The following is a 12296-nucleotide window of genomic DNA, read 5'->3' on the forward strand; positions in this document are numbered from 1 at the left end:
ATTGTGGTAAACGGCTACTGTATTATATGTAATGTGGTAAACCACTGCCCGATGGCTCCGCCTCCCCTCGGGCCCGGTGTAAAGGTGGCTAGTCTCCGCCTCTGACCCAGTCCGGGATCAGAGGCCAGGAGGCTTTCTGTTTAGTTTATTAGTTTATTAAAATCCCGTACCAGCCTCCCCGAACAGGCGCCGGAATGTGGCAACTAGGTGCTTTTCACAGTAACTTCATTTGAAGCCTACTTGTGACAATAAGCAATTTTCATTTAATTTCATTCATAAAGCCTCAGTTGCGTTCACTACTCGTTTCGTGTTCATTGATGGCACATCACCACCCAAATCCACACCAACCATGCACCCATCACCCTGCCGTATTTCCACTCAGCTCCATTATCAACAAGCGGTGTCCAAAATATACTCCCCATAACCGCAAGGGTAACTGCACATAAAAAGAAAGGAGTAAAACTGTGCACAGAGCGCATATCACATAATTGACTTAATATGTTTTTTTGCTAGCACAGGATAACAGGTGCGGCTCACCACACACGCCCTTGCAGGAGAAAAGATACCAATAAATAATCAACAGCATAATTATAAGGGAGTAACGTCCAGGATTATTGAAAAAACGCAGAATAATAACCCCATCTACGTTGTTTGAAAAGGCCAAAGTCATGTCCGGATCTTTGAACGTTTCTCAGGATTTCTCGAATGAAGCACCTTCACATAACAGGATAACATAAGGCCAGCAATCAGGGAGGCCCAACCGATCACAGGATCAATAAGAAATTTCAGACCTCAAGCCCTACATCACACAAAGACTTGAGTTGACAGTACAGGATGGAGTTCTATTATGGGGAATCCATGTGATTATTCCTCCATGCTTGCATAGTAGAGTCCTCGACCAACTGCATGAGGGACATCCTGGTGTGGTAACGGTGAAGGAATTAGCACTCGTTATTTTTGGTGGCCAGGATTAGAGATTGAAATTGAGGAAAAAGTTGGGCAATGCCAATCTTTTGCAAAAGTAAGTAACACCCCGTCATTGCAACCATTACATGCTTGGGAATGGCCGATTCAGCCGTGGGGGAGGATACACATTGAATATGCTGGTCCTCTGGAGGGTCACATGTTCTTAGTGATTCTGGACGCTCAATCGAAGTGGCCAGAAGTCCTGATAATGAAGTCAATGATGACCGAGTAGTCCATTGAGAAACTAGACGAAGATTGGGAACACTGGAGCGGATTGTCGGTGATAATGATACACAGTTTACTTCAAAGGAGTTTGAGGACTACTTCAAAAGGGAAGGGAACAGTATGCACCATATACACCAGGGTGGCACAGTGACACAGTGGTTAGCACTGCTGCCTCACAGTGCCAGGGACCTGGGTTTGATTCTGACTTCTTGTGACTATCTGTGTGGAGTTTGCACATTCTTCCTGTGTCAGCGTGGGTTTCCTCCGGGTGCTCCGGTTTCCTCCCATAGTCCAAATATGTGCGATGCACTATCAATTACCATAAAGACGAGAGTAGTGGAATAATCGAGGCTTTATTGAGCAAAGATGTTGTGCCTCCTGTAGCTGGAACTAGAATGGCTGCAGCACCGGCGAGCACACACATTTATACGCCGCCTACTGGGCGGAGCCAGCAGGCAGGGATTTACCCATGTACCTCTACTATACGTGTCTTACCGTAATACATATAATACTGCGAGTGGTGACAACCACATTCACCCCCTGTTAAAAAAAAGAGGCTGGCGGGGTGGTAGAAAACATTACAAGTTCAGTCTGTCGGGGGCCTTGACCCTCCTCTGGGTGGTAGAAAACATTACAAGTTCAGTCTGTCGGGGGCCTTGACCCTCCTCTGCGATCGCCTCAGTCCTGGTGGTGATGTGGGTGCTGACTTGGTCACCTGTGACTCCGGGAGCGTGTTGTCCACGTCTTCGTCACTCCTCAGTGGAACCAGTGGGAGGACAGATCGTCCTGGGACAGGGCTGCGGTGATACTCGCTGGAGAGAGGGTGAGTGGCGCAGGGGTGAATGGGGCAACCGGGGGGGGGGGGGCGTGGGGGGGGAGGGGGTGGGGGGGTGGCGGTGTCAGGTCGGGGGCCATGGGTGGGCATCCAGCGGGTGCCAGGTCCCGGAGGGAGACTGTGTCCTGGCACCCGTCCGGGTGTGCCACGTAGGCGTGCTGCGGGTTCGCCTGTAGGAGGTGGACTCTTTCGACCAAGAGGTCCGACTTATGGGTCTGCACAGGCTTATGAAGGAGGACGGGTCCAGGAACTGTCAACCATGTTGGGAGCGAGACTCCGGAGTTGGACTTCCTGGGGAAGGCAAACACACATTCGTGAGGGGTCTCGTTAGTCGCGGTGCAGAGGAGCAATCGGATGGAGTGGAGCGCGTCGGGGAGGACCTCCTGCCAACGGGGACCGGGAGATTTTTAGACCGCAGGGCCAGCAGGACGGCCTTCCAGACCGTCCCGTTCTCCCTCTCCACCTGCCCGTTTCCCCGGGGGTTGTAGCTGGTCGTCCTGCTCGAGGCGATGCCCTTGCTGAGCAGGAACTGACACAGCTCATCGCTCATGAAAGAGGATCCCTGATCGCTGTGGGCGTAGGTCGGGAAACCGAACAGAGTGAAGATGCTGTTGAGTGCTTTAATGACCGTGGCAGAAGTCATATCAGGGCATGGGATGGCGAAAGGGAACCAGGAGTACTCATCAATCACGTTCAGAAAGTACGTGTTGCTGTCGGTGGAGGGGAGGGGCCCTTTGAAGTCCATGCTGAGGCGCACAAAGGGGCGGGAGCCTTCACCAAGTGCGCTTGATCTGGCTGGTAGAAGTGCGGCTTGCACTCTGCGCAGACATGGCAGTCTCTGGTGACGGTCCTGACCTCCTTAATGGAGTAGGCCTGGTTGCGGGCCTTGATGAAATGGAAGGACCGGGTGACCCCCGGGTGGCAGAGGTCACAGTGGAGAGCCCGGAGTCGGTCCACTTGTGCGCTGGCACATGTACCGCGGGATAGAGCGTCAGGGGACTCGTTGAGCTTCCCCGGGCGATACAAAATCTCGTAATTATAGGTGGAGAGCTCGATCCTCCACCTCAAGATCTTGCCCCGCTGTGTGTTATTGAACATGAAGGTAACCGACCATTGGTCAGTGAGGAGAGTGAATCTCCTGCCGGCCAGGTAATGCCTCCAATGCTGCACAGCTTCCACAATGGCTTGGGCCTCCTTTTCGACAGAGGAGTGCAGAATTTCGGAGGCATGGAGGGTGCGGAAAAAGAAGGCCACGGGCCTGCTCGCCTGGTTGAGGGTGGTGGTCAGAGCTACGTCCGATGCATCGCTCTCGACCTGAAAGGGGAGGGACTCGTCGACCGCATGCATTGTGGCCTTGGCGATGTCTGCCTTGATGCAGTTGAAGGCCTGGCAGGCCTGAGCAGTCAGGGGAAAAACTGTGGACTGAATGAGTGGGCGGGCCTTGTCCGCATAATTAGGGACCCACTGGGCATAGTAGGAATGTAGTACTCTCAATAACGACACGAGAGTGTGGAATGGTAAATGAAGGCTTTAATAAGCCCCCAGCACCGTTTGAGGGCCTTGAGGCTAAGGGGGAGTGGGAGTTCCTTAAGGGGGCGCATGCGGTCGGGGTCGGGACCGAGGACCCCGTTTTCCACGACGTAGCCGAGGATGGCTAGTCGGGTTGATTGGAAAACGGCCTCTGTAAGACGGGGACCCCATTTGTGACGCCGAAGGAGACCCTGAGGAAGTGGAAAAGCCGGCCAGCTGCTTCGAAAGCAGTACAGAGGCGGTCTTTCAGTCGGACAGGGAGCTGGTGGTAGGTGGATTTTATGTCGGCAATGGAGAATACACGATATTGAGCGATCCGATTGACAATCTCTGCTCTGCGGGGAAGGGGGTACGCATCGAGCTGCGTGAAGCGGTTTATGGTTTGGCTGTAGTCAACAACCATCCGTTTCTTTTCCCCGGACCATGCTCTCCAGCGGCTGTTGCTAGCCTCGATGACCCCCTCTTCCAGTAAACGCTGGACCTCTGACTTGATAAAAGTCATATCTTGGGCACTGTACTGTCGACCCCTGGTGGCGACGGGCTTACAGTCGGGGGTAAGGTTCACGAATAGTGAGGGGGGTGCAACTTTCAGTGTTGCAAGGCTGCATATCGTGGGGGGGGTGGGCAAGAGTCCGCCGAATTTCAGGGTCAGGCTTCGGTGGCTGCATTGGAAATCCAGACCGAGCAGCAGGGGGGCGCAGAGGTCAGGGAGGATATAGAGCTTGAAAGGAGCGAAATACGGCGCCCTGGATCGCGAGATTCGCAATACAATGCCCCTTGATTTGGACCGTGTGGGACCCAGATGCGAGGGCTATGGTTTGGGAAGTGGGATAGGTGCGCAAGGAGCAGCGCCTTACCGTTTCTGGGTGGACAAAGCTCTCCGTGCTCCCGGAGTCGAAGAGGCAGGGAGTTTCGCGCCCGTTGATCTGGACCAGCATCATGGAGTTACGCAGGTGCTTTGGCCACGATTGGTCGAGGGTGATCGCTCCCAGTTGCGGGTAGTCCGAGTCCTCAGCCGAGTCGGATTCACAAAATGACCGCCGCCGTCGGTAGCCCGTGTCGGGTCTAGAAGATGGCCGCCGCCAAAATGGCCACCCCCCTAACTCGCATGAGGCCGATGACGCGTCAGAAAGTGGCGTGTCCGGCTGGTGCGCAGCCGCGTTGTGGGGCCTGCGGGCCTGTGAGCTTGAATTTCGGGCATGGTGAGCTTTTTGTTTCTGGGCATTGGGCCTGGCCAGGCAGACCCTCGCAAAATGCCCCTTCTTTCCGCAGCCACTGCAGATGGCGGAGCGGGCTGGGCAGCGTTGACGTGGATGCTGGCCCTGCCCACAGAAATAGCACGGTGTGCCCCCGGTCTGGGCAGGTCGCCGCGCGGCGCAGGCCCCGTAGTGTGGCTGAGTCAGGGGAAGTCCGAGGGTGGCTCGCAGGGTCCGTGCCTAGGTCATGGTGGGCCACTTCCAGTGAGGTGGCGAGCGTTACTGTGTCCTGAAGGTCTTTTAGCTCCATTTTCGAGGAGTCGCTGCCTGATATAGGTCGAACGGATGCCGGATACAAAGGCGTCTCGAATGTGCATGTTCATGTGGACGTCCCCCGTCACATCCTGATGGTTACAGTTCCTTGCGAGCGCAGTCAGCTTTTCCACGTACTCGTCCAGCATTTCCCCTGGGCGCTGCCGGCAGGTAGAGAGCAGGTGCCGTGCATGTACCTCATTTCTGGGTTTGACGAAACGCTTTCGTAGGATCTCGATCGCCTCGTCGTAAGTGGTCGCCTTCTCGATCATGGCGGAGATCCTATGACTCATCCGGGCGTGGAGTAGGCGCAGCTTGCGATGACCTAGGACGGGAGCTTCTGAGGATTCCAGGTAGGCCTCGAAGCAGCGGAGCCAGTACTTAAACATTTCTTTGGCCTCCGGTGTCCGTGCTTCCAGGTTGAGCTTTTCTGGCTTGAGACCGGCGTCCATCCTAACGTAGTCTGCTTATTAAATCGTAGTACCCTCAATAACGACATGAGAGTGTGGAATGGTAAATGAAGGCTTTAATAAGCAGAGAACTAGCCAGCTACAGAGACGTGTGCTTACTGAGTGCCGCCTACAGGGAGTCACCCAATATACAGCTCCCTGGTGGGCAGAGGCGGAGTCCCCCAGGGTTCCAAACCCGGTCTTAAAGGGACATCACCTACATGGTGTTAAGGGTACAGTAACCATTCATCACAAGGAGAAAAACCCCAGGCATCGTTTCAGGGCCTTGGGGCAGTGGGGGAATGGGAGTTCAATGATGGGGCGCATGTGGTCGGGGTCGGGCCCGAGAACTCAATTTTCCACGACATAGCCAAGGATGGCTCAGCTGTTGATGCGGAACACGCTTTTCTCCTTATTGTACGTGAGGTTAAGGAGTTTGGCGGTCTGGAGGAATTTTTGGAGGTTTGCGTTGTGGTCCTGCTGATCGTGGCCACAGATGGTGACATCATCTACGCAGTCCATATCGGTCAACCATTCGGTCCATCTCTCGTTGGAAGACTGAGACACCATTGGTGACGCCGAAGGGAACCCTCAGGAGGTGATAGAGGCGGCCATCTGCTTCAAACGCAGTGTATTGGCGGTCCTCCGGGCGGATGGGGAGCTGGTGGTAGGTGGACTTCAGGTCCACTGTGGAAAAGACCCGATACTGCGCAATCTGATTGACCATGTCAGATATGCATGGGAGGGGGTACGCGTCGAGCTGCGTGTACCGATTGATGGTCTGACTGTAGTCAATGACCATCCTGTGCTTCTCCCCAGTCTTTACTTGAGCTCTCCAGGGGCTATTGCTGGCCTCAATGACCCCTTCCCGCAGAAGCCGTAGGACCTCCGACCTGATGAAGGTCCTGTCCTGGGCACTGTACCATCTGCTCCTGGTGGCGACGGGTTTGCAATCCGGGGCGAGGTTCGCAAACAAGGAAGGTGGATTGACCTTAAGGGTCGCGAGGCCGCATACGGTGAGGGGGGGTAGGGGTCCGCCGAATTTTAAGACTAAGCTTTGGAGGTGGCACTGGAAGTCCAGGCTGAGTAACAGGGCAGCGCAGAGGTGGGGGAGGACGTAGAGTCGGAAGTTGCTAAACTCTACGCCTTGGACGGTGAGGGTCGCGATGCAGTACCCCCGGATTTCCATGGAATGGGATCCGGAGGCCAGGGAGATTTTCTGGGTGACGGGGTGTACCGCGAGGGAGCAGCGCCTTACCGTCGTGGGGTGGATGAAGCTCTCTGTGCTCCCGGAGTTAAAAAGGCAGGTCGTCTCGTGCCCATCAATCTTCACCGTCGTTGTTGCGGTCGCTAGGTTGCGGGGCCGGGACTGGTCCAGGACGATCGAGGTGAGCTGCGGCAGATGCTGGGAGGTCCCGGGCTGGTCAGCGGTGGTGGAGGTAGCGGCAGGCGATGAACGGCCAGATGAGCAGGGGTCCTGAGGCGCCGTCCAAAATGGCGCCGAAGATGGCGGCACCCACGGGGCGCACATGGCGGGCGGCATCAAAGATGGCGGCGCCCATGGGCCGCATGTGGCTTGCGGTGAAGGAGATGGCAGCGCCCACGGGCCGCACGTGGATTGCGAGGAGGAAAATGGCAGCGCCACTGTGTCGCACGTGGGGGGTGTAAGAACGCCGGGCCTGGAAACAGCGGCGATCGACCGGGTCTGGCAATCGGAAACAAAGTGTCCCTTCTTCCCATATCCGTTGCAGGTCACGCTCCGCGCCGGGCAGCGCTGCCTGGGGTGTTTGTTCTGCCCGCAAAAATAGCACTTGGGCCCTCCAGGGTTGGCTGGCTGCCGCGCGGCGCAGGCTTAGTGAGCTGGAGTCGGCAGCTGGTGGGGCCTACGAGGGTGCCACGCGGTCGGGGGCGTATGACCGGATGTTACGAGAGGCCACTTCTAACAAGTTAGCGAGCTGCCTAGTTCCCGCAAGATGAAGCGTATCCCCTTCCAGTAACTGCTGGCGGACGTATGCAGACCGCATGCCCGTAACGTAAGCGTGCAAATTAAAAGCTCTGTGTGCTGGACTGCCGAAACTGCCTGGCAGTCACAGTTCCTACCTAGGATGTGCAGGGCATGCCAGAAATCGTCCAGAGACTCCCCGGGGAGTTGCTGCTGTCTCGTGGCCAGGAGGTGTCTGGCGTACACTTGATGACTGGTCGAACATAATGTCTTTTCAGGATGTACCTTCAGGAGCTCCATCGCTTCGGAGTAAGTGGGCGCATCCCGGATGAGAGGAAAAATGTCAGGGCTCACCCGTGAATAAAGAACTTGGAGCTTCTGCGAGTCCGAGGGTTCCTCAGCGGATGTTTGGAGGTAGCTTTCGAAGCAGGCTAGCCAGTGCTCAAAGGCGTTGGCTGCTTGAGGGCTCAGCTGCAGGCGATCAGGTTTGATGCGGAGATCCATCGTTTAAAAAAATCTTTGCTCAATGAATTGATGTACTATCAATTACCACAAAGACGAGAGTAGTGGAATAATCAAGGCTTTATTGAGCAAAGGTGTTGTGCCTCCTGTAGCTGGAACTAGAATGGCTGCAGTACCGGCGAGCACACACATTTATACGCTGCCTACTGGGCGGAGCCAGCAGGCAGGTATTTACCCATGTACCTCTACTATACGTGTCTTACCGTAATACATATAATACTGCTAGTGGTGACTGTGGTGATGTGCATCACTGTAAATACATGTAAGCTAGACAGACACTAGAGGGAGGACCAGAAACATCACACACACACTCAACCAATAGATAAGCTACATGGGAGGCGACCAATGGACATTCACTATACACAAAGAGGTGACACGACCACAGGGGGACATTACACCAACCCATACATAAAGGACACCACACACATGATCAGCCCTTTGGCCAGTGGAGACAGTCAGTGAGGAGAGGCACAGGGTTGATTCATTATCACACCCAACACGCGGAAGACAGCAGATGGTTAGTCAGTTAGGTAGCTACAATAGGATTAGCAGTAGTGTCGAACTCAAGTTATAAAAGTGTACATAGTGTAAATAAATGAGTTGAAGTCATTTACACGTCTCGACCTTCCTTGACAAATGCAACACAAGGAAGCCGCTTATGTTACGAGGGAAACATAACAAAACAGTGACTACCACAATGTGCAGGTTAGGTGGATTGACCATGCTAAATTATCCCTTAGTATCTGACGGTTAAGTGGGTTACGAGGATAGGGTGGGGAGTTGGGCCTCTTTTGGAAGGTCGGTGGTGCCTCGATGGGTTGAATGGCCTCCTTCTGCTCTGTAGGGATTCTAATATTTCATCAAAGCTAGCTGAGGATCCATCAATGCCTTCCATTAGGATTATTCCATCTTCAGATTCTCCAAATGAGTATAAAAATATATTAATTTGGACTTGATCTGATTTTTATACTTAGCCCTGATGTACTCTTGTAAATTAAACATTTTCTTCTCCAAGATGCCCAACTTTGCATCGGGTTTGACACGTGGATCAGGCTACCAAATTGATCTGGTAGGGTTGATTTGTTATTCATGATCATTTTTTAGCTCAGAGGTGTAAAGTTTTAAATGTTTTTTAAGATGTTGCTGTAGTAACTGTTTCTTCACTTCTTCTTCACACGTCTGTCGAGCTTTGACGGGCTCCTATAACAATCGTGACCCAATCTCAAAGTGATTGATTTGTTGCAGTGATTCTTGAAGTAAAAGGTTTAGGTACCTTTAGAATGTCTTCGGGGTATTTTAACCAAATTATAGTTGATTTCTGATTTTGTCTGACTTTTTAAAACTTAATTTCTTTTTCACTGCAACTTGAAATTACTCAATGATGGAGCATCTACAAATAGAGAAATAGAGAATTCCAAAGATTCCCGACCCTATTATTGAAGATATTTCTCCTCGTCTCAGTCCGAAATGATTAACCCCTTATTCTGATACCGTACCCTCATGTTCTAGCTTCCCTAGCCGCTGGAAAACACGGTAGCACAGTGGTTACCGCAGTTGCTTCGCAGCTCCAGGGTCCCAGGTTCGATTCCCGGCGTGGGTCACTGTCTGTGCAGAGTCTGCATGTTCTCCCCGTGTCTGCGTGGGTTTCCTCCGGGTGCTCCGATTCCCTCCCACAGTTCAAAGATGTGCAGGTTAGGTGGATTGGCCATGATAAATTGTCCTTAGTGTCCAAAAAAGGTTAGATGGGGGTTAGGGGGAATAGGGTGGAGATGTGGGGATAGGTAGGGTGCGCTTTCCAAGGGCCGGTGCAGACTCGATGGGCCGAATGGCCTCCTTCTGCACTGCAAATTCTATGATTCTGTGATTCGATACCCTCACGATGAATGCTCTGTCACGCCCCTTCGAAATCTGAAATGTTTCCATGCAATCAGCTCTCATCCTTCAAAATGCCTGAGAATATAGACCCAATTTACTCAACCTCCCATCATATGACAACTATCTCATCCCAAGAACAAATCTAGTGATTTTTTCTGTACTGCCTCCAATAAAACCATTAAATATGAAGTCCACAACTGCACCATGTACACTAGGTATGGTCTCCCTAAAGCCTTGTATAATTGTAGCAAGACTTCCTTATTCTTGCACTCCAGCCCCTTGCAATAAGGGCCAAAATTCCACTTCCTTGTCAATTATTTCTCTGTCTGCGTGCGAACTTTCTATATTTCTTGCATGAATACACCCAAATCCCTCTGAACATTAGCATTTACAAGTTGCACGCCTTTTAAAAAATATTTTAATTTTCTATTCTTCCAAGCAAAATGGAGTGTTGCCCATTCATTTAACCTGTCTATTTCTTTTCATTGCTGCTTTGTGTCCTCCTCACAGCTTGCATTTCCAGCTAGCTTTACATTGTCAGCAAACCTTGATACATTACTCTCTGTCTCTTCACCTAAACCATTAATATAAATTGTACATAACTGGGGTCCCAGCACTGTCCTTGTGTGTTACAATAGTCAAAGCGTGCCAACTTAACAATGCCCCATTTATGCCTACTCTTTGCATCCTGTCCATTGAGCAATCCAGTATCCATGCTAATATATTACCTCAAATCCCATGAGCCCTTATTAACCTTTAGTGTAGCACCTTATTGAATGCATGTTGGAAATCCCAGGTCAATGTCTACTGGTTTCCCTTCATCTATCCTACTAGTTACCTTAAAAATCAATGCCTTGGACACTTCCTTATTCCCCATAATGATTTCTGCTGCATCTGCTTCAAATGGATTTTAGCTACTTTTTTCTGGCTAGTTTATTCTCATGTTCTATATCTTTCCTCCTTTTATCAACTTTTGGTGACTTTTGCTGGTTTCTAAAACACTCCCAATCATCATTTTTAAAATTAATTTACGGGATGACAGGGTATCACTGGTTAGGCCAGCATTTTCCCCCCATCCATAGTTGCCCTTCAGAAGGTGCTGGTGAGTTGCCTTCTTGAACCGCCACAGTCCCTGAGGTGTTGGTACACCCACTGTGCTGTTATGTTGGGGTGTTCCAGGATTTTGACCCAGTAAAATTGAAGGAACAGTGATATATTTCAAAGTCATAGTGGTGAGTGACTTGGAGGGGAACCTCCAGGTGGTGGGGTTCCCAGGCATCTGCTGCTCTTGTCCTTCTAGATGGTAGTGGTCATGGGTTTGGAATCTGCTGCCTAATGAACCTTGGCGAGTTACTGCAGTACATCTTGGTTTGGTTTGGTTTATTGTCACATGTACCGAGGTTGCCACTGTGCGCAAGTGGTGGATGGTTTGAATGTTTGTGGAAGGGGAAGCAATCCAGCGGGCTGCTTTGTCCTGGATGGTGTTGAACTTCTTGAGTATTTTTGGTGCTGCACTCATCCAGGCAAGTGGAGAGTATTCCATTACACTCCTGACTTGTACCTTGTAGATGGTGGACAGGCTTTGGGGGTGGGGGGGTGTCAAGGGGCGATGGTTAGATCCTCTCTTGCAGGAGATGGTCATTGCCTAGTACTTGTGTGGCGCAAATGTAACTTGCCACTTGTCAGCCCAAGTCTGGATATTGTCCAGGTTTGGACATGGATTGTTTCATTGTCTGAGGAGGCGCAAATGGTGCTGAACATTATGCAGTCATCTGCAAACATCCCCACTTCTGATCTTGTGATGGAAGGGAGGTCATTGATGACGTAGCTGAATATGGTTGGGCCTAGGACACTACCCTGAGGAACTCTTGCAGTGATTGGAGCTGAGGTGAATGACCTCCAACCACCACTGTTGATTCCTATTGTCTCCAGTTTAGCTAGGGCTCCTTGATGCCATATTCGGTCAAATGCTGCATTGATTTCAACGGCAGTCACTTTCACCTCACCTCTAGCATTCCCCTATTTTGCCCATGTTTGAACCGGCTGTAATAAGGTCAGGAGCTGAGTGATCCTGTAGTGAGGATCCTGAGTGATCCTGTAGATAGAGTAGTGAGGCCGTGGAATGCCCTACCTGCTACAGTAGTGAACTCGCCAACATTGAGGGCATTTAAAAGTTTATTGGATAAACATATGGATGATAATGACATAGTGTAGGTTAGATGGCTTTTGTTTCGGTGCAACATCGTGGGCCGAAGGGCCTGTACTGCGCTGTATCGTTCTATGTTCTATGTTCTATCCTGGTGGGTTCCAAATTGAGCATCCGTGAGCAGATTAAATGCCGCTTGATAACACTGTTGACTCCTTCCATCACTTTGCTGATCATAGAATTTAAAGTGCAGAAGGTGGCCATTTGGCCCATCCAGTCGGCACTGGCTCTTGAAAAG

The sequence above is a fragment of the Scyliorhinus torazame genome, chromosome 14 (assembly GCF_047496885.1).
Source record: "Scyliorhinus torazame isolate Kashiwa2021f chromosome 14, sScyTor2.1, whole genome shotgun sequence".
In the NCBI taxonomy this organism is placed as follows: Eukaryota; Metazoa; Chordata; class Chondrichthyes; order Carcharhiniformes; family Scyliorhinidae; genus Scyliorhinus; species Scyliorhinus torazame.